General features: G+C 50.2%; 2 long non-coding RNA genes across 3 annotated transcripts in view; one reads left to right on the forward strand and one right to left on the reverse strand.

Annotated features, from left to right (window-relative positions):
* The window catches only part of LOC118909330 (uncharacterized), a 41,558-nt gene that overhangs the window by 897 nt on the left and 13,065 nt on the right, over positions 1-27,596 (reverse strand). The window contains exons 4-5 of the long non-coding RNA XR_008993126.1: positions 10,268-10,533; positions 190-525 (exon numbers count right to left, since the gene is read on the reverse strand). This is a non-coding gene — a long non-coding RNA (uncharacterized LOC118909330). The remainder of the gene's footprint in view (positions 1-189; positions 526-10,267; positions 10,534-27,596) is intronic.
* LOC118908539 (uncharacterized) lies at positions 2,102-10,274 on the forward strand. Of its 2 annotated transcripts, XR_008993123.1 has the most exons (3): positions 2,103-2,742; positions 5,878-6,143; positions 7,630-10,274. It is a non-coding gene; the product is annotated as an uncharacterized LOC118908539 (long non-coding RNA). The 2 variants fall into 2 exon arrangements; XR_008993122.1 differs by lacking the exon at positions 7,630-10,274 and having other exon boundaries at positions 2,102-2,742; positions 5,878-7,010.

A 27,596-nucleotide genomic window follows, 5' to 3' on the forward strand; every position in this document is an offset into this window, starting at 1 on the left:
TATTTATACTGATGCCCCAGATCCAAATTTATTTTATATAAAGAAATGCATATATTCATCTCTTTTAGAAAGTTTGATACTGTAATTTGACCTTGTCTCACTGGAGGGTTTCAGCCCCAGGCAAGTTCACTCTGGATTCAGTGAGACCGAATAACAACAAGGGAATGTTGAGGATGAAAGGGTGTATACGGCTTTGTTCTCAGGGCGGCAGGTGGAATGCTGGAGTCACGTCTGTACCAGCAGCCTGCAGGTCTGTAACCCGCCTCCGCCCAGCGCACCGGGCAGAGCTCCTTCTGCAGCAACTCAGGCAGTAACTACTCATTGCCGGCGGGTGTGTAAGCGGGTGTCTACACAGTAGACCAATTACATCATCAAGTAGATTAGGGCGAGGTGAGGATCCTGGCCATAGGAACTTCCATTTTCCCTGCAGACCTTGGTTTATAAACTGCATTCGCTGGAAATATATGTATACACAGGGAGGAAGATAAAAATTTCCCATTGTAGGAAAAATAGCTCCTACTCCACCTGTGGAAAAAAGAGGTAAATGTTACATCTGATGTCCTATCACAAGCACTCATTCTCCACCCGAACCAGGAGGCCTCATCACAACCCAGCCGGCCTCATGCTCTCCTTCTGTGCTTTCAGTTGGTCCAGTGTCTTTGGAAAGAAGTTTGTAATAATTTAACTGCCAGTACCACTGGGGTTACAAGTAAACTGACATGTTGAGCTGAAATTGCTGGGTATGTGGGCTTATTCTGAAGGCATATTTCACAAAGAACAAACCTGGCGAACAAATGCCACTGTCGGCCAGGTTAGTTGGACTTCCAAATATTGACTGTTCCTGGACTCGTTACCTGCTGTCATTCATCTGCGTGATGCACAAATTACCTTACACTGTAAAATCCAGATGTCATTTGGAAAGTTAAATGAGAGCAGAAGTCCCTTAGTACTCAGTGGTGGCAGTTATGTGGTTATTATCATATACTACTGTATTGCAGGTATATATGGTACCTCCCAGTTTTGTTGGAAAACGTTTTATATACTCTTCTACACAGAAGCATTGAAAGTTAATGTCAGGTTGGTTTTAGGGAAAATAATTATTTTGCACATAAGGTATACTGATTCTATGAAATGGAAACGTGAAATGATAAATTCTTGGCATTCAATAATGTCTACCAACCCTGAAAATAAAATAGAAACTAAATAGTATGAGTAAAATAATATAGCTAAAAATAAATATATTATCACTGAATACTGGTATATAATAGACAACAGAGCAACATGCATACTGGGAAATTAAGTCACATATATGGGGAATGCTAGTGAGTGAAGAGAAATACATGATATAAATTAAGTTTGATTGCATATGAAGTATATGCACAGAGCAAGTATGATGGCAAATGGAATAAAGCAAGCAGCAAACATTTTGATGAATGTGTAAGCAGGTGGCCACAATGTCTGCAAAACTCACCCGTGCGGTGACATTTGTGTTCCCACTTCCTGCCACCAGGGAGAAGGGGCTTCTCTCTTTGCCCTGTTGTGTTTCACTAACAAGGACAGGTTGACAGCAGGTGGCAGACTGCCAGAATATGTCTAACTCTTCCTGAATCTTCTAGATGTATTATTCACTTAGATTTTTCCAAGATGTATTATCTACTTAGATCAAATGTGTTTCTTAGAATTAGCATAGTAATGAAATAATGTAAGAAATGAATCTGAGATAGATATGGGAAGGAAATGCACTGAGGTGAGGTAAAACTGCTTTGACCATTAAGCAACCCGCTATTTCCATATCCTTGCTGTGATTATGTAACTTTGTAGAATTAAGCCGCTCCGCCTTCCGCCGCGTCTGCGGGCGGCAAACGCGCGGCTTAGGCTCCGTGGTCGCCCTGCCGGCCCCTCGGGGGTCTCCAGGCCTGCGCGGTGCGCCCTCCGCCCTTCCGTCCTGCGTCCGGGCCCCGGCGCACCGGCGTCTCCCAGCCGACCACCATCCCGCGTCCGCCTCCGGCCGCGGGCGAACCCGGAACCCAGGCGTCGGCGCCCGTTGTCCGCCGGAGCGCTGCGAGCAGGGACAGCGGCGGCGGCGGAACGGAAGGGAGGGGAGGGGAGGGGAGGGGCCCGCTCCCCGGGGACGCGCCTTTCCGGCCGCGCTCCCCGCCCGGCGCCCGCCGTCCTGCCACTCCGCGGCGCTGCGCCGTCGGGCCCCGTGCGTTCCGCTCTCAGGCTCGGGCGCTGGGGGCGCCGTGGTGCCCGGGGCCTTGGGGGCCTGTACCTTCGGCCCGAGGGCGGAGAGAGCCCGGAGGGCAGCGTGACTGCCCCGGGAGCCGTGTGCGCGGGGCGCCGGCTCCGGAGGCGCCGCCTCGGGGCTGCCTCCCCTCCTCGGACGTCTACCCAAGGGCGCGCGGCGCGCGAGGGCCCCGAGGCACAGGCCGCCGGGCGGGCGGCGCGAGGAGGGAGCAGAGCTGAGGAGCGTGGGCAGCGCAGAGCGCCTGCTAAGCCAGCAGCCGGTGCTGGGGGAGCACGCAGGGACGCCTGACCGTGGCCGGAGAGGTTCAGAGTATTCTTCCTGGAAAAAAGCCGGCTGAAACCTGAAGGGGAGGTCAAGGGCTGGACTTGAGCAGGCAAGACAAGGAACTGCGGCCTTGTCGACAGTACGGAGAACTAGAACCCTCCTGAGACGAAATTCCGCCTTTCTTCTGTGCAGGAGTTGGGCTGGTTCGGTCAAGGGCAGCGCCGAGGCGGGTTGGTAGCAGGGGCGATGGGAGGGAGTGGCTGGCGGGGGAAGAGTTTCCCAGGCGGCGCGGATCTGCCGAGACGGGAAATAGGTCAGGTGAAGTAGAGAGCGGACTTGAGCTGCTCTGGGAGGTTAGGGTACACCCTTAATGATAGAATGACGAAAAGCTTTGAGAAAGCTCTAAAAATATGTACTATATTTTAGAGTACAAAAATACATCCTTATCGCCCCCTCAGTACAGAAGCGCAAAACATGGGAAGTGGGTCTGCGAATTTGCTCTAGGATGTACTTTTCGGGGTGTTGCATTTGAAGTGCTGGTAAGATGCTTTCAGTGACGAGGGAGGTATTACTTTAGTACTAAGAAGTTAACTTCCTATACACGCTTTCCTATAATAAATACAGGTTACTCTCTGTGGCACTATGCAGTCTTGGAAGGAAACATTGAAGTACAGGTTATACGTGAGATTCTTCTACCACCTTTCCTTTATAATAGCTTTAATGTTAGTGTAACGTTCATACATGATATAGTAACAAGAGCATTTTCCTAACTTGAGCCGTGCTATATATAAATGATCTTGTAAGGAGGATCCTGTGCACTATTGTGAGGGTGCCAGTTATGCAGCTGGTTTTTCATCCTCTTGAGTTTTATAAGCAGACCAAATAGTTTCAGCATTTTCAAAAATAGCGCATTTTGCCTTTCATTAAAGGGCCCCTAGCGTGACACTACCTTTTGCTTGATAATAGTATTTAGCCCAGGGTGTGTTGTAGGGTCTTGAGATTCATTGATAAGAATCACCTGGGGTCTTGGTTAAATGCAGATCCTTGGTCCCCATTCCAAATTTACTAAGAATATCAGAAATCTTTAAGCTTCTTGAAGAATGGTTCATGTGACCTCTAAAGGTTAAGAACCACCAATTTAACCTCTTTGAGCAGTTTTTTTTCCCTATAAAACTGGAATAATAAAACCTGCCCTACAAGATTGTAAAGATTAAATGACATAGATAACATAGCTCCTCAAATGTGGTCCTAGACTGGGCTGCATCAGCATTTCTTGGGAACTTGTTAGAAATTCAAAGTGAGCCCCTCCCACAGCTACTGTCAGAATTCCTTGGTGGGACAGGAGAATCTGTGTTGTAACAAGTCCCCTAGCCTCTCACTGGAGGGGCGGTTCAGCTCCCAGCAAGTACACTCTGGATTCAGTGAGACCAAAAAATGACAACAGAACGTTGGGGGTGAAAGGGTTTTATACCCGCCTTTACTCTCGTGGTGGCAGGCCTAGTGCTAGAAGCACATCTGTCTGGAAGTCTGCAGGTCTGACTCTGCCTCTCTGTTCTCCGCACACAGTACTGGGCGGAGGTGTTTCTATAGCAACACGGCCAGTAACGGTTCATTGCCAACATGTGTGCAAGCCTGCACCCATGAGCATTGCATGTGCCAGGCCAGTAGATCATGGTCAGGTGCGGATCCTGGCCATGGAGCTTCCATTTTCCCTACACCTAGGTAATTCCTTTGCATATTAAAGTTTAAGAAACAGTGCTATAGTCTGTTCACTTCATAAAGTTAAGGATCATGAATTATATACTAGCATATCATCAGTGTCTGGTAGTGTCGTTCACAGTGTATATTCACTATATTTAATGAATGACATTTTATGCACAATACCCTTTTGCTGAAACTAACACATTCCCTAGTTTTTAAAGTTTTTCAATATCAAATACCAAAGGTCTTTAATGCCACAAAATAAAATATTTGGTTTACTTAGAATTTGGAAATGTTTTTCATGAGTTTAAAGCAGGTGCCATCATTTGTGGTGGTCTTTTTCACAAATTATCTAACAAACAGCAGATTCAGCTCTAGCCACTTGTGGATAAAATGAGAGTTCCGGTGGCCAAGATTCTCACCTGCCTCTGGTTGACTAGCTCACTGCACACCTGTGGCCAATACATGGCAGTTGACTCTATATAAAAGAGCTCCTCCCAATGCTATGGGCGTGACATGGTGGCAGGTCTGCAAGTCTGTGGGAGAGCAGAGTAGAGGCTGGAGTGGTGGCAGCGCCAAGGACAGAGGCCCAGAGGACAGCTGTGCGGGATGACTGTGCAGAGAGGCCCAGAGGACGGCTGTGCGGGCTGCGGGCCGACTGGGCAGAGAGGCCCAGAGAATGGCTGTGTGGACAGAGGGGCCCAGAGGCAGAGACTAGCTTGCTGCATAAAGACTTGCTCTGAGTGAACGGGATTTTAGGGACTGACCTGCCTCCTGGAAATAAAGTTGGGTGTAACACTTTCACTCCAAGAATGTTTTGCTGTCCATTTCTTTGGTCACAGTGAATCTGTAGCGAACTTGCCCGGGGCTGAAACCCATTGGCAAAACACCACTGAACGTTCTTTTTTTCTGTTTTATTTGAGCTTAGTTTACAAAGGGCGATTGGTTAAATGGCATGTAGCTCAACAATCAGATTAGAATAGCACTCAGGAATTTTTTTAAAAAGTAACTTCTTTTTATTGATAGGACCTTCTTTTCATATTGTTTATGACTTTTAAAAGAGATACTATTATATCATGTTAAGAGCAAGAATTTGGCAATCAGTTAGTTTGGGGTTTGAGAATAGTACACTGAAATTTATTAACCATGTGAGTGTTTTACAACTTTTTTTTAATGTCATGGAACATGTAGAAAATTATGTTTATACCAAACCCTGAGGTACTGGCAGGAGGCAGCAGACAGGCACCAGCAGACCCAGGCCTCAGCCCACTACCAAGGCCCAAGCGGTCAGTATTTCAGCACACCTGTGATCCAAAATCATGTCAGGCCTTAGTGAGCCCTGAGCTATATATATGGCTTTGGGCAAATTACTTCACTTCTTTGGCTTCTAGTTTCATTATCTGCAAAATGGAGATACCACCTACTTTGTGGAGTTGGTGTGGGTATGAGAAAACGCACATAAAGTATGTTGTGCAAGACTAGCACATAGTATATGCTCAATAATGTTAAATTGCTGTCTTTATGGTTGCTAACAATAATAAAAAGCAAAAAGGGAAGGGTTTAAATTGAAAACAATTTAAAACACATAGAAGCAGTGTTTTGAATTCTTGCTTTATTATTTTGCATTGTAGTTTTCATTTTTTTTCTTTAATTTGCCTTTCTAGGACAAGAAATAATATCCAAAGATATTTTGGCACAGCGTGCTCTAAAGATAAGCAGTCTCTTCCAACTGGTGAGATATCCAAGGAAACAGAACCAAAACAGTGGAGAGGAAAATACAAAAAAACATGTTTAATATTATTAAGGGCATGAAATTTGAGTCAAACACAGTAAATGGACAAACAACAAAATCATGAAACAAAAGACAACTTCAGAGTTTACAGGCTGCAATGGGCAGGCTTCAAAATCGATGAGATGCTCCACAGAAAAGGTAAACTGAATTGCAATTTGTTCTCTGAAAGTAACTTTTGAAACTACTGTAAGCTTTTTTCTTTAGAAAAATAGCTTTTTAATTAGAGTACATAGGAGATAACTAATGAAGACTATATAATCAATTTGTAAGCACAAGACTCATAATTACTTGAGAAATACTGTTAAGGTTCTATATTTAAATAAGAAGGGGATATTTGTATACAGTCCAGAGAGAGGAAAAGAGCAGTGATCTAAGTGATAATTCCACACATTCTCTTACATATGCATCAGTGTTATTAACTGCCATTTAATTGCCTCTTTAAGCTGTTAATTAGCAAATTGTTTACATCCTGATTTGAAGGTAGCTTCCTGTCTCTGAAAGACTTGTTTGAAATTTCCATTTTAAAAATTCCATCTAGGATAGAATTTTAGCTTGTTGATTACAACTGTTTTGTATAACTTCCTTTGACCAGTAATTATCAGTGCTCTCGGCTTACATGGTTTTCCTCAAAATACTGTAGTTATTTGTGCTTGTCAAAAAAGTATTATATTTCACTGACTCTAAGAGCAATCAGTGATATTTAAGCATTGTGTTGTAGTTTAAATGGTAGTATTTTTGTTTTAGTGACTCAAAATAATGTGTCTTACATTGATGATATAAATCATCTAGTCAAGTAGTAAGGTGTGTGGCTTTAAGATCACGCATCTCCAAGGTCTCTTAGCAGAATTAACAGATAATGTAGATTCATAGGTGGGTGGTAGAGGGTAAACTAATTCAACAAATGAGTGTCTATAATGGGTACCTGTCCTCCTTTTTAGACGTCAAATAAAAAATTCTATGTAAGTTTATAGAATTATATAATACACACTCATATATAAATACTTACCAAGAGTGAGATTTTTTTTTTAAGCTTCTAGACCAGGATGCTCAAAAAAAACTCAACACAAATACTAAGAGATCTATCCCTAGACCCATCAAGAAAAAGAGAAAATCTTGAATGTAGCCAGAGGAAAGAGACTCAGCTCACCTCCTCACCACTGGAGCTGCAGAGGGCATGGGGGGGGGCCCCAGACTCTTGGCGCTCGCACCTGAAGTCCAGCAGGTTCTTAGGCACAAACACGTCTCAGGTTGTCGTATGACTCTGGTCAATTTCCAGAGTGCTGAAATGGCTGATTATGGGGGTCAGATTTGTCTTGTTTTATAGTTATCCTGGAGGGGAAGGATTTGATAATCTCTCATACTCAATCACTGCTGGAAGTGGCCCTCCAGCCTTGACTTATTTTGAAAATTAAAAGCACACATAGTGGGAGACTAAGGTAGAAAAACTGCCAAAGAAGGATGGGAAGCAGGGGGCTGTAGAAGGGGAGAGAACTGATGCTACCCCTTTATCGGCCTCTGCATGCTGCAAATAACCCCTGAGTAGTTATAAAAAAACAAAAAAATTGTATTTTGGTGATTTCAATTCATCAGCCACTTAAAAAAAAAAGGAAATTCTCTCTCCTAGGAGAAACCAGAAGCTCTCTCTACTCTTCAACATGCCCAAAGTGGGTCATAAGAATTAGACAGCAAAGAAAAATGAGACAGTTTTTGGGGAAAAAAAAAACAACAAATAGAAATTCTGGAAAGAGAATACTACACAGCAGTGAAAATGAATTACCTACCGCTTGACTCAACAGCATGGATAAATCTCATAAATGTTATGCTGAATGAAAGCAAGCAAAGGGTACAGCCTATATAGTTTCATTTATTTAAAGTACAAAAACAGGAAAAAGTAATCTATGCTGTTAGAAGTCAAGAAAGCGGTTACCCTGGGAAGGTAGTGACAATAAGCGGACGTGAGAGGGCCTCAGGAGTAGGTATTGTTTCTTGATTTGAGCTGCAGGTATGTGTTCAGTTTGTGAAAATCTACCAGGTGGCAAGTGTGTACTCTTCAGGATGCATGCAATACCTCAATTAAAGAACAAAATGAAATTCTCTTGGCACAACAATCTAAAATTGGCATGTCCATCTTACAAGAGTCAGTGAATCTGAAGCCAAACAGCATCAGCCAACGTAAACTGTGGCCAGATACAGCTGTGCCTTTGCATCTGCCCTGTGGGGGATTTCAGACCAGCCTGGGAAAGCAACGGAGCAATCACACCGTGCTACGGGGAGGTTCCCAAGGGATGTCCCAGGCCAGATGCTCTCAGCAAGGACCCAAAGACTGCCTGTTTCTAACACAGAAACCGGGCCACTAACCTCAGAACAGGACTTGATCCTAAGATTCTGTCAAAATTTGCAACTGTACTTCTCCAATGAACCAGACAGAACATTCTATGTGGGAACTCAGGGACATGCAAGCTCCACTTGATGAAACCTGCCCGCTTTATGAACGAAGACACACAAACCAAGATCATCTGGTTGAAATCAGGGAGTGTGATCTGACCCCAGCTCTGCCTACTGGCCACCAAAGCCAGGCTCTTTCCACACCCTCACACTGCTTTACAAAAGCCCTGAGGTGGCCTTGTCTGTAGGACCACCCTTGGCCCATGTGCCTAGATTAATCTCTGTCCCCTGCTCCCTTGCAACCTTTGTGTGTTGTAAGATATCACTCTCACTGACTTCAGAGAACAACATCCCATCCTCTAAGTAACCTTGGATTGGAAGCCAATGGGCACAGTGTGGAAAGTCTGGAACCAAGAGGCCCAGAGGCCAAATGCAGCCCCCCAAGTTGCAGCAACAGAAGGATCTGGGTTTGAGTGTCAACTCTGAGCTCCTTCAATATTCACTGGCATGCTCTGCAGGGGGGGTACAGTGATCACAGGAGAATGTGCACCTGGGCCCAGGAGCACCCGAGGAACCCGACAGATGTCCACAACATGGGCTCCTCCTCAGCCCGAGACTTGACTTGAGATGCTGCTGAGGACCAAGTCCAAGGGAGGGAAAGGAGACCTAGGCTTAGAATTTTATTTCTGGAACTTTAAAAGAAGCCTCTGGTTTTAGAACAGAGACTGCAAAAAGCAGAGCCAGACAGAAAAGACCTTTCTGGGTAAAGGGAATACAGAGCATGTCCCAACCTGACTATGATGCTTCCCCGGTGGGAGTGGGTTGGATTTTCCCATTTATCTTGAGGAGATACGAATTTTAAAAGCTGACAAATTCCAAGCCAGACGTCTCTGAACTCCTTAGGATCCCAACAGTCTGGGCTTCCAAAATGAATACAAAGACCACAGGCTGAGGCCCCTCTGTGGGGTCAGTGGACACTCATGGGAAGGAACCTCTAGCTCTGCACCCAACACCCCCAATCCAACTGCAGGCAAATAGACATGGAGTGGAGTCTGGGTGGGGGAGAAGCTGCGAGGGAGATGAGGGATGGGCCAGGGAGGAGCTGTGGGGCTGGCCCAGGAGCTGTGGCCATACCCACAACCCCCAGGGTGGGATATCTGGCTCACATAGGACGTCTGGGTGTGAACACTCGGGAGAGAACGGTTCACTAAGGGAAGTGGTAATGGTAGGAGCTAGGCCTCGATTTCTCTTTATAGGAAGAAAAGGGCTCTGAGTGAGGAAATGGGGTGGTTCGTTGAGTCTTCATTCTTTCGAGCTTTTTCCTTAAGAACCTCATAAAATCTGAGGATCAGGAAAGTTACTCCTGAAATGATTGGTACTGACCAAGAAGAGCACAACACAGCACGTCACGGAAAACCCAAGCACCCCCGCCCTCCACAACACACTGCCTACGTGAAGAGCTGGCCCAGGAGAGGTGCGCCAGGGCTGGGCTTCCAACTCTGCCCCAGACAAGTGACCCAGGCAAGGCACAGCAACCCTGATCCGCCAAGCCCCAGATCTGAGAGCAAGGAGATGTGATTAAGTGAAAACCCATTTTCCTACAAACCAAAAACATCAAGTTGGAGAAACAACAGGTACGAGTTTGGCAGGGGAGCCGATGGAAGATACCTCCCTGTCCTGTGAGACCCACATCCCATGCCATCAAAGTCCGGGCCCCAGTGGGGACACCTCTTGGCCAGGATGGCATAGTGATGCCAGGGCCCATGGCCATCTCCACAGTAACCCACCAAAAACTGCTTCCTACAGGCCTACGGGGCAGCCTTGCCCCACCTTCTCGGACCCAGGCCTGGCACCTGTTCCAGGCCCCTCCCTCTTACCTGTGTGTGGTGCGCATGTCCACAGGCCCATCACCTGCCTGCCCTTCGCCTCTGCCCATGGCCATCACCTCAGCCCCCCTCAGTCCCTGGGCTGGGCCTGCTGCCGGCTCAGGCGTCACCCTCATGTCCCCATCAGTGTTTAAATCCGAAGCCAACAATCCTCTCTCCATTTTTATTTTCTTGCTGTCCACATCATCCTCCACTGGGTCCCGTTCAACTGCTCATTTCTGACTCCGTGTTCGGCATGCTTCTTCAGTCATTCTGAACTTTGGGGGAAGGAGAAAACACATTTTAACATGGCACAATGAGGCTGCTACCTTCTTAGAAACTTCTCAGGGAGTCAGCTGGGAGTGTTTTCCTTGCCATGTGATGATGGCAGTAGATACAACCATTGTGGGGCCCACAAAGTGTGCCCACGTCATGTCTTCAGAGTCTTGGGGAAGGCTGGGGCAGGAGCAGCAGAACGTCCGGGGCGCCGATGCCTGTTGGGACCTGGGCAGGAACAATGGGAGGGGCTGCTTATGAGACAGAAGGAATTCTCTGCGCCCCAGACTCAAAAGCAAATAGAGCAAAATGGTTCTAGATCTGAACTCCCTGCCTGTAGGATTCTGAGTGGCTGCACTGGATTGGAGGCGTTGAATCCGGGAAGGGGGACCACACTGTCCCGGGGGCACTGCCTACGTTCCTGCAACTGCACTGACTCGGGTTGATCCTTCGCCTCCCATTCAGTAAGGGGCTGCTTCCTCCCTCAGGCTGACCTCAGAGGGGTGAGGAGTGGGTGGGGCGGGGAGAGTCACATTTAACCCTTTGACTGCTGGCAAGGTAAACTTTGAGTGAGGTAAGGCCTGGCCTACTACCATGCCAGTGCCCGCTACCTGCAGCACACACAGATCTTGATTTAAAGAAAGAAAAGAAGAAATAACAGCTGAGTCGGTTTTTGATCCCATGACATCACTGGGCTCCACATGACCCTTTCCAGGATTCAGTTTGAGAGACAAAGCACTTTCCAGAAAACCAGTCTGAACCGGTTCCAGACAGCAAGCTCAAGTGTTGTTAACCCACACTGAGACAGGACAGAGGACAGCGCAGTGATCTCTGTCTGCGGGGAGGCTGCTGGCATTCCACAATAGAGTCTGGGACCTGGGCGCTTGCTCTTAAAGGGGCCGCTCTGAGCCTGGCCTTGACATCCCAACAGGGCAGAACATGGGAAAATGAGATGCCGGAGCATCAGGATGTAAAAAGCCAGGCCAGAGTTCACCGGGGCACAAAACACCATTTAGCTGCAAGGTTCTAGCTTAATTCCCAGAGTGCCAGTTCTCCACAGGGCAGTTGGTGCCCACACCCACCAACACAGAGCTGGGGAGGAGCCCACTACATGAGCCCCTCACCAAGTGTTAGGGCACACCTGCGGCACTGCCCGCCCTGGAAGCCTACCGGCTCCATCTGTGTCCACGCAGGTAGCCTCACCAGCCAGCACCCTGGGAGGCCTGTCCTGGCCAGGACTGGACAGATCCAGGCCAGCAGTCCACCTCCCAGGAGGCTAGGGGCAGCACAGGGCAACACAGCAGCTATGGGACACGTGCTTCTGAACTGACTCACTGACAATCTCTGTAATGCAGCCGATTTCACAAATGAGCAACAGCAAAGGGCCCTGCCCCAAAGGGCCCTTTCTGGATTCAGACAACAGAAAAACAAGTGACAGCTGCTCTGTGCTCCGTGAGCAAGTGGAAGGGTGACCCATCTGCACACGTTAGGCCCGCAGGCCTGGCCAGAGCACTCAGCCATCTGCTTCTCGGGCAGGTCCCCCCATGGCCATGTCACCACTGGGGGACCGAGGGTGAGCTAAGAACTCCGAAGCTCGAAGGCCCAGGCCACCCCTCAGCCTCCTTCTGCCGCCGATCCCTCCTGGCTTCCCAGCCTGTGTCTGGCCACCCTCAAACCACCCTGACCCTCCACTCTGGCCTGTTATCTCCCAGCCAGTGCTCCACCTGCCGCAAGGGGAGCTGCCACATCCCTCAGCCTGGGTTCCCACAGCCTCTGTCCTCCCACGTGCCCTGAGCCCAAACCCCATCAGCCCACTCACTAGGTCTGCCAAGCCTGCCTCCCTGTGAGCCTGCAGATGAGCCCACAAACGTCGGGGGCCCCCCGCACTGTGGGAGGGGTGGGTCGTTTTTCCTCAGGTGACGCCTGAAACAGCAGCTCCTCAAACATTTGGGGAACTGGATGACAGGGCAGCTGGGGTGGCAGGGATGGCAGGTACATGCACTCCCAGGGCCAGGGAGGAGGCTGGTGGGGCAGAAGGTGAGGGAAGCCAGGACCTCAGGGAAGGAGGGCCCCTGCTAGAGTTCGAAGCAGTTCTGTCCTGAGAAGCTCCCAGCATTGCCTGGTCCCCACTGCGGAGGGAGGCTCCAAAGTAGATGGAGAGAATGCACTGCCACACCTTGATGCCGGATCCCCCCAATCCTGCACTGACCCCCACATGCAGCCCCACTCTGCCTCTGCGCCAGCCCGGCAGCCCCTGAGCGGCCTTCAGCCTTGTAAGCCTCCAGCTCCAACCCATCAAGTTCATCTGAGCCCCAGACCTGCATGAAGTCCTTCCTACCAACTGCCCACATGAACCGGGGGGGAGGGGGAGGACAGCCGACAACCACGTCTTTGGGTGCCTGGTCACCAGACTGGCAAGGCAGTGCCCAAGCGACCTCACTTCATCGTGGGGGGTGCAGAACAGTCACAGGGGCCAGAGCAGAGCCTCACAAGCACAGCGCTGCTCCCTGCAGGCCCAGCAATGACTGCAGCCTCAGGGTCCCCCAGCATCCCAGCTCTGGCAGCTGTTGGGGTCCCCAGCAGAGGGCCCGGGAGACCGGCTGCTTGTGCTGTGTCCAGGCAGCTCATTCTGAAGCTGAAAGGCTGGAGCTCCGCCAACCCTGGGCCTGGACCCAATGGCCGGCCTGGCCTCACAAGCCCTGCGCCTTTGGCGGGCCACTTGGTGGGTGAGGGGACACGCATGCCGCACTCCTCCCCCACCACGAAGGACAAGTGCAGCTGGAGGGGGTGGGGACGGCTGTGGGGATGGCGCCTTGGGTTCTGACCTTCCCCCCCAGGGTAGTGCCTCCTCCACAGAGAGGCCTTGCAGCAGAGGCCATGCGGGGCGAGACCTGCCAATCTCAGGCACTGCAGGCCATTTGCTCCTGCTGGAAGGCCCATCGGAAAGGCCCAGTGCCCCCAGCACATCAGAGCTGGTGGTCACCACCCTGCAGGCACAGACCCAGGGAGAGTGACAAAGTTCTCAGGTAGAGACCAGCTCTGAGGAACGGAGTGAGTCTGGGGAATGAAGTGTGGCTGAAGCCAGGAGGAGGCGCATCAGCACTTTCCAAAGAGCAGGTGAAGAGGCTGCTGTTATTCCGAACCAACTGGCAGATTAGGACCTGCTTCAAAATTCGGGGCAAGCAGTGGGAGGGGAAGAAGGGAAGCAGAGACAACAACAGAAGTTCAGCCACAGCCCTGCTAGGGAACCTGGCCCACAGGGAGCAGCCCCCTTCCTCGCTGGCTGCTGCCCAGGAGGCCCCTGCGGCCCCAGGCCCTCTGTAAAAGGTGAGGCCACCAGGGCTGCACGGCTGGCTGAGGCACAGGGCTCCCCAGGGGCAGGGCTGAAACGCAGGCGGCCTCACCCCCCCTTCCTGACTCTCCAGCACAACCAAGGTGAGTAGGGCCTACTCGGTGAGTCCTCCGGGCCCCTGTCTGGGCATGTGGGGTAGAGACGGGCCTCGGCGAGGGGTCTTCCTCCACCCCTAGGAGGGCAGGTTCCAGCCACCCTAGAGGCAACAGGGCCCAATGTAGACCAACCCCAGGATGATGGGGCCACTGAGTCTGCCTCTACCAAAAACTTCTTTATTTTGGTAAAATGCCCTGTCCAACTAGTGTGGAAATCTCGGGTGGAAAACCTGTCCCAGAACAACTCCAAAAGGGTGAATTATGCTGTAGTAGGAACTCGAATTTCTGAACAGGACTCAGGAGACCAAGAGAAAGCACATGGCACACAGGTCGGGCACACAATGCCAGTAAACATCTCGATTAAAAAAAAAAGTAAATAGACACAATCACAGAGCCACAACCCTGAGGCATTACCCACCTATACCAGGAAGTGCTGTTCATGCTACTCTGTTATCAACAGACCAGAAGGAACAGTACCAGCAAACTCCTGCTTCAGGCAGGAGGAAAGTGAGGCTTAGCAGTCCACGCTGGGAGAAGGGGCAGAGTCAATGTCCCTGAGAGGTGGACTTGGGGTGCTTTTCCTGGAGCCCTGAAAAGGGAGTGTGAAGAGGTGGGGAAAGAAGGTGCTAATGTAGACTGGCCTCAGAAGGAGCACAGAGGGATGTAGGGGGAGGGATCGATTTGTCACCTGGCTGATGGGGACAGACTGGGGCAGGGACCACAGGGGGAGCAGTTGGAGGCTTCTGGATCCTGTGGCTCAGAACGCAGTGGGAAGAGGGCTATGGGGAGACGTGACCAAATGCCGGGTGTACTGTAGAGGATATGGACAACACAACACACCAACAGCTGAACAGGAGGCAGAAGGGGGCTTGCTTTGTTTTGTTTTTGCCTGAGCAACTGACTGATTTTCTGAGATGAGGAAGGAGCGATCTGGGGGAGGAAGGCTGGGAGTGGGCTGGTTTGGACAGGCTGAGTTGAGCCACCTACCAGACCCCACGCTTGGGGAGTGTCTGCTGGCAGGTGCAGGCCTGCGCATACGGCAGCCACCGTCTGCCACTGTCCTAGGGCGGTGTGGGCCACCGTTCCTGTCCAGAAGGAAGAAGGGCCAAGAAACCGACACCAGACACTGGCCTCAGCAGCTCACTGGCCAAGCTCCACACTCCTGACACACAGGTGACTGAGCAGGAGCTCCACTAGGCAGCTGAACAGCACAGGGGGTGGTATCTGTGCCCTGGTGGTTCCGAGGCTCAGGCTGTGCCACCTCGCTGCACGGCCTCTCACCTCCTACCTGGACCCAGGAACCCCCTTTACCCTTCCCAGGACAGTACCTGAGGAAGCTTCAGAAGTCCCAGATCTGCACCGCTCTGGATCCCCCACTTTTCTAGTCAAACCCAGGTGCCCAGGGTAGGACTTGGGCAGAGAACAGTTGAGCTGCTCTTGGGTGCTGGCAGCCCCTGGCTGACAGACACACATCTTCCCTTCCAGAACAGAGACTGCAGTCTGCTCTGGCAAAGCCCCTTCCTGACACATTATCTAAGTGATAGGTGGGGATGCAGCGGCTGCATTCTGGAAACAGCTCACGCCAAAAATGTCAGCTCTTGAGTTTTAAACATCAAACTCTCTTAAATTGCATCCCTTGTGCTCAGCCTTAACTTGGGAAACAGAAAGATGACCCCAAAAGCCAGCCGCCGCCACCAGCCACAGCAGAGAACAGAGGCCAGACCTCAGGCAGCCTGGGAAGGGGAGCTTGTCACTCCCTGAGCCTGTTTGCCCACGCACATATCAGAGACATGCTGCATGGAGAGAGTGACTTCACTGCAGAATACTGCAATAGCCTTCACAGGGTTTACAAATGCTTGCAACTCTACAGGAAAAATGCTTAAAGTTTACTAAAATTACAACTCAAAGAAATTGGTTAAAATCCACAGCACTTACCTCTGGAGTGGATTATGAAGAAACGTTCACTCTCTGTATTAAAAATTTCTGGATTAAATTATTTAGTTTACCAGTGACTGTCTCAGTCCTGCATGCAAAGAGAAGGAGCAGAAGAAGGAAAGCTAGATGCAATAACACTCCCACCTACAGAGGTGAGAAGGGGAAGGACAAGAGCCCCCAGGGATGGGGGTGGGAGTGAAGGTCCTGTGGGGAGGCAGGGGCAGGAGAGGGCCCTAGGTCCAGAGGCCTGTGAGACGGGGCGGACAAGCGGCTGGCTCCTGCAGCAGGCCAAACCGAGAACACGACATGTAACCTTAAGTGGACTGAGGGGGCGGATGCTGCAGCCACCTTCCCATTCGTTACTGGCAAATGTCCACGCAGCTTACAAGTCCACCTTCTGTGTCACTAGTGACCTCCAAGCTCTAAGCAGTAACCCAAACCCCTCCGCTCACTCCCACACACTGCCTTCTGCCTGGGCACCAGCTGCCCCGAGGGGCCACGGGGCCAGAGCATCCATCACCACAGGAGGACCCGCATCCACACGGTCCTGGCCAGGACTGCCACGACGACCCCACACTGCTCAGCGGCTTCTCCTCCCACTCAAAGCTAAACTCTTCCTTGGTAGGAACGTCTTTCCCCATTCATCTTCATTTTCATTGCAAACAGTATGGGTCTGTTATATGCTACTGAGCTAACTCTGCATTTCTGTAAATTAGCCTCATGAAGTGGATGGTACCCGGGGTTGCCCTACAGGGTAGAGCGGAGCAAACAAGTAAAGTGCTTTCACTGAAAATGACTGCATTCTGACTTTCTGGAAGGTGAGTGTACTGAGATGGTGCCTCCCAGGCTCAGGGATCTGGGGAGAGGGTCCAGGCCACTGGAGAGGGAGGGTCTCAGCAGGGGAGGGCAGCCAGAGTGAGTCCTGTGCTTAAGATCTGCTCAAAAGGCAAAGTCTTACCACTCACTGACTGAAGCTCATGTCTTAACCCTTCATGGTCTGCAAACTTCAGACATTTCAGAAATACAGGCATTTCCTCTCCTATCTACCATCAGGAAGACCCAAGGCCCAGCTGGACTCAGAATACCTGGACTCTGAAGATGAGGGGAGATGTCCTGTGTGCAAGGCAGGGCTGAGGGAGGGGGGCACAACCACACATACTGGGTGTGACAGCTGCCACTCACCCAGAGGACAGGCATACCATCCATCCCATGAGGTGGGGAAATTCAAGCCTACAGGGCGCTAAGGGTCTAGAACCAGGTCCACCACTCTTACTTCCACTGGGCATTCTCACGAGCTGCCCACCAGGGAACGTTCCACTATATGGTCTAAAGCCTATGTGTTTGAATGGTATATTTTTATCTGGAGTGACAAGCAGATGGCAGCTGTCCTCAAAAGCCTCCACAGGGGCTGCGACTGAGAGAATTAAAATTGGCTTGCCTGGGGCCAGGCCAGGGACGACCCCACCAGCCAGAAGGTATGGACCCCCATAGGCATATGTCATCACCACCCACCAGCTAACAGGCTACATAACACAGGGCCTCAACATCAATGTCCCCGGTGTGTCTCTGGTTCTAGAAGTGGGCCAGCCACACAGTAGATGCACAGCAAACATTTGATGAAGGAATGAAGGAATGAAGGTAGGATCGACAGTGAGGAGCTGGGGGGTGGGAGGCCTGGACCAGACACCTCAGAGCCCCTTTCAACCCTGGATCCTCAGACCTCGGCCCAAGTTTATTGCTCCTCAGTTGTTAACAGACATGTGGAGCTGCCCTTAACTCTAATGGCAGAACACCTAACACCGATTGAGCAGTCATCCCACAAGGTCACCTCAGATGATCCTCACAACTACCTGCAACACTAGTGCTATCATCAGCCCACCTTACAGGTGGGAAAACTGAGGTAGGCAGCACTCACACAGCCAGTGGGTGGGGCATGCTGAGAAGTGAAGCCGTGCTCCTCCAGTGCCCATCAAAACACCCCGTCTACCATGCAAAGTCAGGCATGAGGTTTCCAAAGGACATTGGAAACTCCTCAGAGGGGGGAAATTGGGCCTCACCTCTCACCCAATAGGGTCCAGACAAGATATTAAATGATTCCAACTTTTTGTCATCAGTGAGAGACCACACCTTTTGCTGTTTGCTTCAAAGTACAGTACATTCTGCTGGAGTGCAACATGCACTTCTAAAAACTGGCCACTTGTTGCAATAGAAACACAGAGCTTCTGGGAACAACAGAGTTAGATGCCCAATACCCCAAAACTTCATGAGTGACACAGCAAAAGACAGGAACCTGATTTTTAAACGGCAGCTTGTCAAACAGCTAAGAAATACAGGCATACCTGGAGACACTGCCAATTATGTTTCTGCCAAGTACTGCAAAAGTTATGTTTACACTAATACTATGAAGTGTACTATGTAGTCTATGAAGTGTGCCACAACATTATGTCTTAAATAAAACAATGTACACCTTAATTTAAGAATACTTCATTGCTAACAATGCTAACCATCATCTGAGCTTTCAGCAATCACACATCACTGTAACAAATAGTTACAAAAAAGTTTGAAATAATGAGAGAATCACCAAAATGTGACAGAGACTTAAAATGAGCAAACACTGTTGGGGAAATGACACTGAGAGACTAGTTGACACAGGTCTGACATAAACCTCCAATCCATAAGAAATGCAGTGTCTGCAAAGCACAATAAAGCAAGTGCAATAAAATGATGTATGCTTATACACAAAGCTACCTGGAGCCTGACTCCTCACCTGGGGGAAGACCTGGCATTTGCTGTGGCTGTGGGTGGGCTGCAGTTTCTGAGTTACTCTGACATGCTGGGAGGCTGTCTGACCCCAGGAGTGGGTGGGTAAGGCCTGGAGGAGGCTTGGTACATGACTGAGGTGTGCATGTGTTTTGATTTTATATATGGGCAGGTGCTCTTTTAGCCAGGAACAGTTTTCTGGATTGTAAGAGTTGACAAACTTTTCTTAAAGGGATCAAGTATTTTCAGCTCTGAGGGTCACTGGGCATCCTGATTACTCAGCTCCTCAGTCAAATGGGTATAGTATATCCCAAATCAAACTTTATTTACCAAAACAGGATGCCAGCCTGTGGACGACAGCTTCCCAACCTCTAACCTAGCATTTCTCCCAGACAAAAAAATCACACATTAACAAACACAACATTGTGTGTTAAGCTCCAACCATGCACTATGCATCGGTAGTGTTGGAACAAATCTCCTTTTTCAAAACAAGCATTATAGCAGAACTGACTACAGAGAAAATACATTTCAAAAACAGGAGTTGAATGTGTAAAAACAGCCCAGGACTCAAACTTAACCCTTTTGACAAGCCAGGAGAAATTTAGTTTCGAAAAGTGCCGATCACAGACAGCTCACTGCAAGGTCAGTCTGTCTGATAACTACATGGGTCAGTTTTATAGCATCCTAAAAGCCCTACACATTCTCAAGATAAATAGGTCCCTCGCAGAAGGAAATTCCATGCCATAAACTCCATTACTTCACTGGATGAAACTTTAACCCAGTTACAGTAACACACATGCCTGAGCATCAGACCAAAGTGCTCAGGACAAGCTCAGAGGCTGAGAAGGACCTGATGAGCACGGGCCCAGCCGTTGGGGACACACTGGAGCTGAGTCACTGGAGACCTGGGTGCCCCCAAGAAAGCCCGGGGGAGGAAGGGAACCGCAGGGCCCAACTTCTCCAGGTAACCAGGACTCACCTTTGCTCTTGATGGCTGGGGACAGCGGGGTCTTGTGTGTCAGGGAAACCCTGAGAAGGGCAGAGGTCCACACCACACTGCCCCCCAACTATCCCACTCCAGGTTAGGTTCTGGGCAGGCAGGCAGCACTGTCACAGCCCTGCACCCTGTGTCCTCCCCACGGGAAGGATGGAGATCTCTGAGCAGTCACCACCTGCACTCCGCTGTGTTCTGCCTACTACCGAGGCTCTGCTCCACAGCCCAGCCCAGCCTGGCGGCAGTGGGGGAGCCTGAGGGACCTACCTGGGGTTGAGCATGCACCTCATCAGCACCTTAGTCCTCTAGTTCTGCTGAACTTTACAGGAACACTGGGCCTGATGGCGGGCTCGTCACTTCACCCCCAACCTTGTGGTATCCTACCCATCCCACACTGGGACTCCCTGACCCTGGGGAGCTTTCTACCTGGTGTGAAGAGGGGCCAGAGCAGTTCAACAGGTGGACAGCCACTTGACAAAAGGGAACACATGACTGACAAATGCTTCTGTCCTGGTCAAGGGACTCAGTCACTCTTTCAAAGGCTTCTCATGAGGTGGCCAATCCACCGACAGCCTCCTAAAGTCACAGTCCTGTGACCTGGGTTCCAGAGAGGCCAAGGAAAAGGGACAAGGAACACATGGTGCCCTAGGCTTGGGAGCAGCAGGCCCCACTCAATGGACACCCCATTGGCAGGAGATGGACACAGGAAACTGGGGCCTCAACAGACACCTCCCTGCCCCCAAAGCTGCAGTACACGAGGCTTGCTGCACACCAAGCAACCTTGCACACACACACCAAAATACACACGTTTGTGTGCCCACACTCATGCACAGGCACCCATGCACCACACACACACGTACAGTTTTCATCTCTTCACACTCTCAAATCTTGACCAGATATCTCAGGAAAGGTCCTTCTTCCCAGTTCAATTCTGAGCAAAAGAACAGCAGTTCTCATGGGTGCTCAGTGTCTGCTCAGCTTCAACCTACCTGTCTCAGGAGGAGGAAAACCATTAAGCATGGAAATGACTTTAGACACAGGGGCCAGAATGACCAACTTGAAAGCCAGAGGAGCCCAGAGCCCTGCAGGGCCTCTTGTGAATCCCCACGCACCTTCACCGCTTCACCCACGCCTCCTCAAGCTCCGTCAGGGACAAAGAGTTTCGCAGCCGGCCGGAGCAGCACAGCATCTTCAAATCACTAGCACTGCAGCTGTGCTCGCTTCTAGTCACACACACAGCAGCCTAAGCTTCCAGGGAGGCAGAGGACTCACTGCTGCTCACTGTTCATCTGAGTGACATGGAACCCAGAAAGGGGATTTTACAGCACGAGGAGTTCAGTCAGTTACTAACCGCCTGGGACACCCCTTCTCCTAGAGCACAGCCTGTCTGGCCAGCAGGACACGGATGTCAACAGGCCCCTGGCAAATACAGATTCTCCACCAGACGGTGACCTCTGAGGGACCAGGGTCCAGGGGGCACCTCCTCTGTGGAAGGCAGGAGGAGGGACGGCCCATGGTCCCCACCTTTGTGGCAGCACAGACCCAGCGTGGTAAGATGCGTGTGCCTATCACCATTTTATACACAGTTGACACTGGAAAAGAAGTCCACCCTGACAGTCTAGGGTAGTAGGGGAAGAATCTCGAAATGCTTCATAGGATTGGCCCCAAGGATGGAATCTGGATTTATAGAGATTGTAAAAGGGAGGAAGAAATGAAAGCAGAGAAGATGAAGTGGCAGAAATATACAGGTATGTGAAAACCCATCTCCAAGAAAAGTAGATGAAGCAAAATAAAGGGGTTCAAAACCTTTAACAACTTTTCTAAATAGACTTAAGATTGCTGAGAAGAAAAAGGCATTCGTGGTACTGAAAGGCCACTTATAATCAGTTTGAGAGGCTAGAGTGATGCCTGAGACTCCCACGGGCTTGCCTGGGCTACCCGTGCCCTGCAGGGGTCCAGGGACTGTGCAGCGAGCCTGAAGGACCGAGGGGCAGCACGCAGAGCTGTGGAATGGCAGAGGAGATTCCAGAAAGCCACATGAATGCACATAATGGAGTGCCTCCAGTCACTCCGTCCGTCAGACAAATCAACCCAGGCCTGGCTCTCTACTCGGAATCCCCTTGCACCCCGCCCCACAGGTGCTCTCTTACCCAATCCTTCCTGCAAGACACACCACTTGCAAGTGAGGTACTCAGCTCTGTCACAGAAGCCAAAAGGGAAGGTCAAGTTCAGGAGCATCTCAGCTTCCTCCTAACAGGGCACTTCTAACACCCCAGGTGTGCCCAAACACTGCACTCTATCTGAAATGCTTATCGCACATCAAATGCAAGCCCATCACCACCAGGGGTAGGGGAGTCGCCATCCAAGGCAAAGTCAGATCAAGACTTCCATCCAAGCTGGTCACCTCCAGTCCTGGGTTCAAGAACCACCCAGAGATGCAGGTTGTTTTGACTGAAGGGAATAAAAGGAACCAGGTGCCTCCGGCTGCTACATTTGCAAATAAACATCCATCTACAATCTGATTGTTTCATTAAGGGGGAGGACTTGCAAATGATGCCTCCAGATTAATGTTTTGGGATATCGTTAACAAAATTAGCCTGGAGAGGAGAAACTTCAACATACTATACAGTAACCATCAACGTTTTGAAGATAAAACCTTAATGGTCTTCAGATTCCTAAATGCAAATCCCTGGCAGCCTGCACAATGGAGAACAGCTCTGGTGGCAGCTCACTCCAGCAGTGTGTGCAAGCAGAGCAGGTTTGGGGACACATCACCGCCAGAAAACAACAGTCCTGAAGCTCATGCCAGTTACTGCCAGCCCAGCAGCTCAAAGTCACCCTCAGGACACGCAGGACCAGGCCTCGGATACCAGGTCTCCAGACCTCGACCTCCCTCCCAGCAGTCATGGAACGGGGGACACGCACTGGAGGTAGCACAGATCCCATCCCAGGAAGGTGGTGTAGTGATTATGGTTTTACCTTCCCCCCAGACACAGCCCGTGTCTCCTGAAAATTTCTGAAAACAGGGAACAATCCAGTGCCAACACCCAGATCCCACTCAGCAGCTTCCGCAACTCGGACAGCCCTTTCCCAGCGACGAGATGAAGCCTGCCTTCCTTCCCAAGCTGAGCACACAGTGCGAGAAAGGGCACCTACACGGGTCACTTTCAAAGGGGGAGAGGCTGGTCACAAGGTTCTTTAAAACTGTCAGTAGCTCCCCCAGGATCACAGTGCATGTGAAACTTGTGTGTTTTGCTCTCAGAAGTGCTCAGTAAGTACCCAAAGCTGCCCACCTGCACGCAGCCCCACGGGAGCACCTGAGCCCCCACAGCAGCAGGGGCCTGTGGCAAAAGCCCAACCTTGCTGCCCTGGAGAGAGAACAGGTGCTGCGGGACGAGCCCATGACACAGAATAAAAGGTGCTGCTTGGGAGGAGAATCTGCGCAACAGCTAATGTCCACAAGAGAGCAATGCCCAGGAGTCCTCCTGGTGCGCCTGTCGCCATGGGGTCAGCTGGTCGCCTGTCCCTCCCACAGGAAAGAACCGGCCCTATCCCCACCAGCGGCCTCCTGGGCCATGAGCCTCCGCAGTCCACTAAGAGTTATGCCCGCCCTCTCCATGCCATTTGCAACATGCCCATCACAAAATGGGGGCTTCAACCCTTCTAGGACCGACTCCCTCAGGGCCCAGACAAGACACAGCACTGAGTACCAGCTCCACTGAGGCCTATGGCTGAAGTGACAGGCAGGTTTTGCACAGAAAATTCCAGGAAGGGCCAGAAAAGCTACCTGCGTTCCTGAGAGGAAACGTGCGTGGAAAGTGGCGACCGGAGTGCACCTCTTTCACCGTTTCCATTAGGACACACGGCAGTATGGTGACGCCCAGAGGTGCTGCCTGGGCTTCCTTTTGTCCGGCTCCTCCCTGCACATGCCCTGTGGTATCAGAGCTGGCGGCTGCCTCAGAAGGCTCCAAACCAGCAAGGAAACCTGCTTCTAGCATTAAAGTAAGTTTCTAGCCTCAGTGAAGGCCGTGGGACTATAAAACAGTTCCTGCTGATGAACAGTTCCTGTAGCGGCGCTTTCTGCACCAGCTGTCAGAGCAGGAACAGAAATCCCACTTCTCCCCTCTGCCCTGTAGGGCAATCTTCCCCTTGGGCAGGGAGTGGGTCTGGGAATGGGCACCTACACCCACCTCAGAAAACAGCAGAGCTGAGCCCGAGAGTGTCAAATCGGGGGCCCTTTCGTAAATCATGCTACTCAGGGTAAAACAAGGCCCCCACCCCAGCCTCAGGGACCTGTCATCATCTCATCATCTGACCCCATCTGTCATCCCATGCCCCCTCGCCCCACCCGAGGCCCTTTTCTCAGCTCCAGCCGCATGGATGCCCTGGCTGCTCCTCCTCTGCGGGCCAAGTCCAGTCCCACCTAGGGCCTATGCCCTTCCTGCTCCCTCTGCCTGGAAAGTTTTGCCCCCAGCTGTCTGTACAGAGCTCTGTGTTCAGGTCCCAGCTGAGACAGCAAAATGACACGATCCCCTCCACAGGTCTCTACCCCCTTTCCCACTTCACCACCACCTGCCCTTCTATCTACTTAACACCTCTCTCTGGTGCTCCCCACCCCCGTCCCCCATGAGAACAGGGAATACCTCTGTTCAGTGCTACTGTCCCAGGGCCCAGGACAGAATATGGTGCTCAATATATTATTTGTTAGGTGAGAAAAAGTACTTTTGGATTTCCCAGCAATCACCCTCCCCCCTCCTAGTGAACCAAGTCCAAATGTCATCAGGCCAACAGAAAAGACGATCAGAAACACACAAAACCCTCACCTCTCACCAGATCTAACAATTACCTCAATATGGGTCAGAGACCTAAATATCAAAAGCTAAACCTAAAAAATTCTCAGAAGAAAACATAAGGGTAAATCATGACCTTGGGTTTGGCAAGAGATTTTTAGATATGACACTAAAAGCACAATATCAGCAAAATAAAAAAATAGTAAGTATATTTTTACTTTTGACTTCATCAAAATTAAAATATTTTGGGCAAAGGACAATGAAAAGGTGGGAAACAACCCTACAGAATGGGAGAGAACATTTGCAAATAATATATCTGATAAGGATCTAGTGTCCAGAACATATAAAGAACTCTTACAAATCAACAACAAACCCAATTCAAAAAAGGAGAAAGGACGTGAACACACATTTCTCCAAAAAATATACACAAAAATGGCCAGTAAGCACAGGCAACGATGGATGGTCAGCGTCATTAGTCATCAGGGAAATGCAAACCAAAAGCACAGTGAGATGCCATCTCACACCTGCTAGGGCAGCTCTAATGGAGGAAAGAAAAGAACAAGTGTTGTTGAGGACAGGGAGAGGCAGGAACCCTCCCACACTGCTCCTGGGAATGTAACATAGTGCGGTGATGTGGCTGACAGTCTGGCAGGTCCTCAGAGAGAGTTAAATACAACATTACTGTATGACCCAGCCATTCTTTGGCTAGGTGTATACCTGAGAGATGTGAAAATGTATTCATACAAAAATTTGTACACAAATGTTAAAATTAAAAGCAGCACTATTCGCAACAGCAAACAAGTAAAAACACCCAAATGGCCATGCACAGATGAATGGATAACCAGTCTATGGTGTACACATACCATGGAATATTACTCAGTCATAAAAAGGAATACAACAAGCAGTGACTCTCTAGCATCTTACTACACTGATGGACAGTGACTGTAATGGGATATGTGGTGGAGACTTGATAATGGGGGGAATCTAGTAACCACACTGTTGCTCATGTGATTGTATATTAATACCAAAATTTAAAAAATAAATTTTAAATGTACATACCCTATGAAAAAAATGAAAAAAAGGAATAGAGTTCTGATTCATGTCACAATGTGGATGAACAGTGAAAACATGAAGCTGAATGAGAGATGCCAGTCACAAAAGGCTGCATGTTGTATGATCCCATCTATAGGAAATGCCCAGAATGGCAAACCCAGAGAGACGGAAAGCAGATTGGTGGTTACCAAGGCCCGAGGATGAGGCCTGGCCCCAAGGTGGGAAGTGGGGAGTGGCGGCTAACAAAGTAGACGCTCCTTTTTGGGATAAAGTGTCCTGGAATTAGATGTGATGGTTGCACCACGGTGTAAATCTATCAAATGTCACTGAATTGCATACTTTAAAATGGTTAAAATGGTTGATTATGTGTTACGTGAATTTTATGTCACTTTGTTAAAGGCAGGAAAAACAATCCAAATCCCAAGAACCACAACCCCGCGTAGAGCTGCTAAACTACTAAAAGTTTTACTCCAACCCCAAAAGCACAGAACTGGGTCCTCAGGGAAAGGTCCCCAACAACCGAGGGGCCACTGCCATTCACAGGGTGTGGCCCCTCCACACATCAACCGTCCAGTCCCCACAGCAGGCCCACTGCAAAGACAGGGATTAAGAAGCGTCTCCCAGCAAAGGAGCTGATGCCTGGGAGTATGGCCAGGTGGCACACAAGGACAATACTGCAACAGGAAGCCATGGAGAAGGTTAGGCCTCAGGCTACCAGCAGCAGCAAATGCTCTCAGTCAGACCCATCACACGTGCTTCACTCATTCATTCATCCACACGCCTGCCTAGTTCCAACCAGTGACACCCCTGGGGGCCCAGTAACAGGCCTCCCACCCAGAGCAGCCCAGGCCCCAGGAAGCCCCTGAAGGGCTTGCAAGGAAGCAGGTGTGGGGGGGTACACAGAGCAGGCCCAGAGACTTGTGGTGTCTCCATACATGTACAAGGTCTCCCCCACACTGGCAGCCACAGTGATCCTGAGACCACACACAGGATCAAACTTGTGGGACACTGCTGTTTCGTGAGACAAAGTCCTGTTGAAGACCAGCTGACCGCCTACTTTATCCACTCCTGACTGGCTTCAGCTGCCATGAACAGAGGACACCAACCAGGCGGTGGGTCTCTCATCACGAATACATTAACCTAGAACACAACATAAGGGGTGTTACAGACTCAGAGTACTGACGGGAGGAAGGAGACGTGGTGATGAGCTCCAGGGGCCGAGCGCGGAGGCCGCAGGCTCCCAGGCTCCCGGGAAGGAAGGTGTCATTAGCATCGAGGGGGAAACCCAAAGGCTGGGCTCACCTTCATGCCCCTCAGAGCTTCCTCACCTGTGTAAATGGAACAGCACCCACTTCATCCCTGATGCTCTCTGAGGACTGCAGGAAGGGTAACAGGGCACGGTGTAAACAAAGAAAATAAGAATGCTGTAATGAGAGGCTCTCACCTGACAGGTGACAGGCCACAGGCCACAGCCCCTCCCAGCAATTCCAGAATCTCTGCTGGAAGATTTCCTGCTTGAATTTTAATAAACCACAAGCAACCATCACTGTAAATGTCCCCTAAACATCGATTTCCCCTGCCCTGGGCAAAGTGCACCAAAAGCGCCAAGGGAATGCCTGGGTCCAGCCCATTTTTCAAATGTTGACAACAGAAAATTGCAAACACACTCACAGAAGCAGGGAGAACAACAGGGTTAACTGCGCATGTCCACCACGCAGGTTCCAGGTCTTCCACATGCCCTACTGGCTTCTGTGAAGCAAACCCATACAACATCCCTTGACGAATGAACTGGGCAATATTTATCTCCACAGGACAAACAAACCACACTCCCACCATCCCACCTTCCACAACTTAACAAGCATTTCACCATCTGTGTCAGAGTTACACTAGGTTGAAATCTACAGATAACCCCCCACAGCTTTCCTTCAATGGTGCAGCGAAGAACTCAGGCCATGTGTCCTGTTTCCCACAGTAGAATAAGCTGGTGGCATCCTTGTGGTATAATGCAACACGCCCCTGATTTCCTGTCAACTAGATTTTGAGGCCCAGCCAAGCACACGTCCCTCCAGAAGCAGGTGCACCCTTG

This window comes from Manis pentadactyla, chromosome 12, assembly GCF_030020395.1.
Source record: "Manis pentadactyla isolate mManPen7 chromosome 12, mManPen7.hap1, whole genome shotgun sequence".
NCBI lineage: Eukaryota > Metazoa > Chordata > Mammalia > Pholidota > Manidae > Manis > Manis pentadactyla.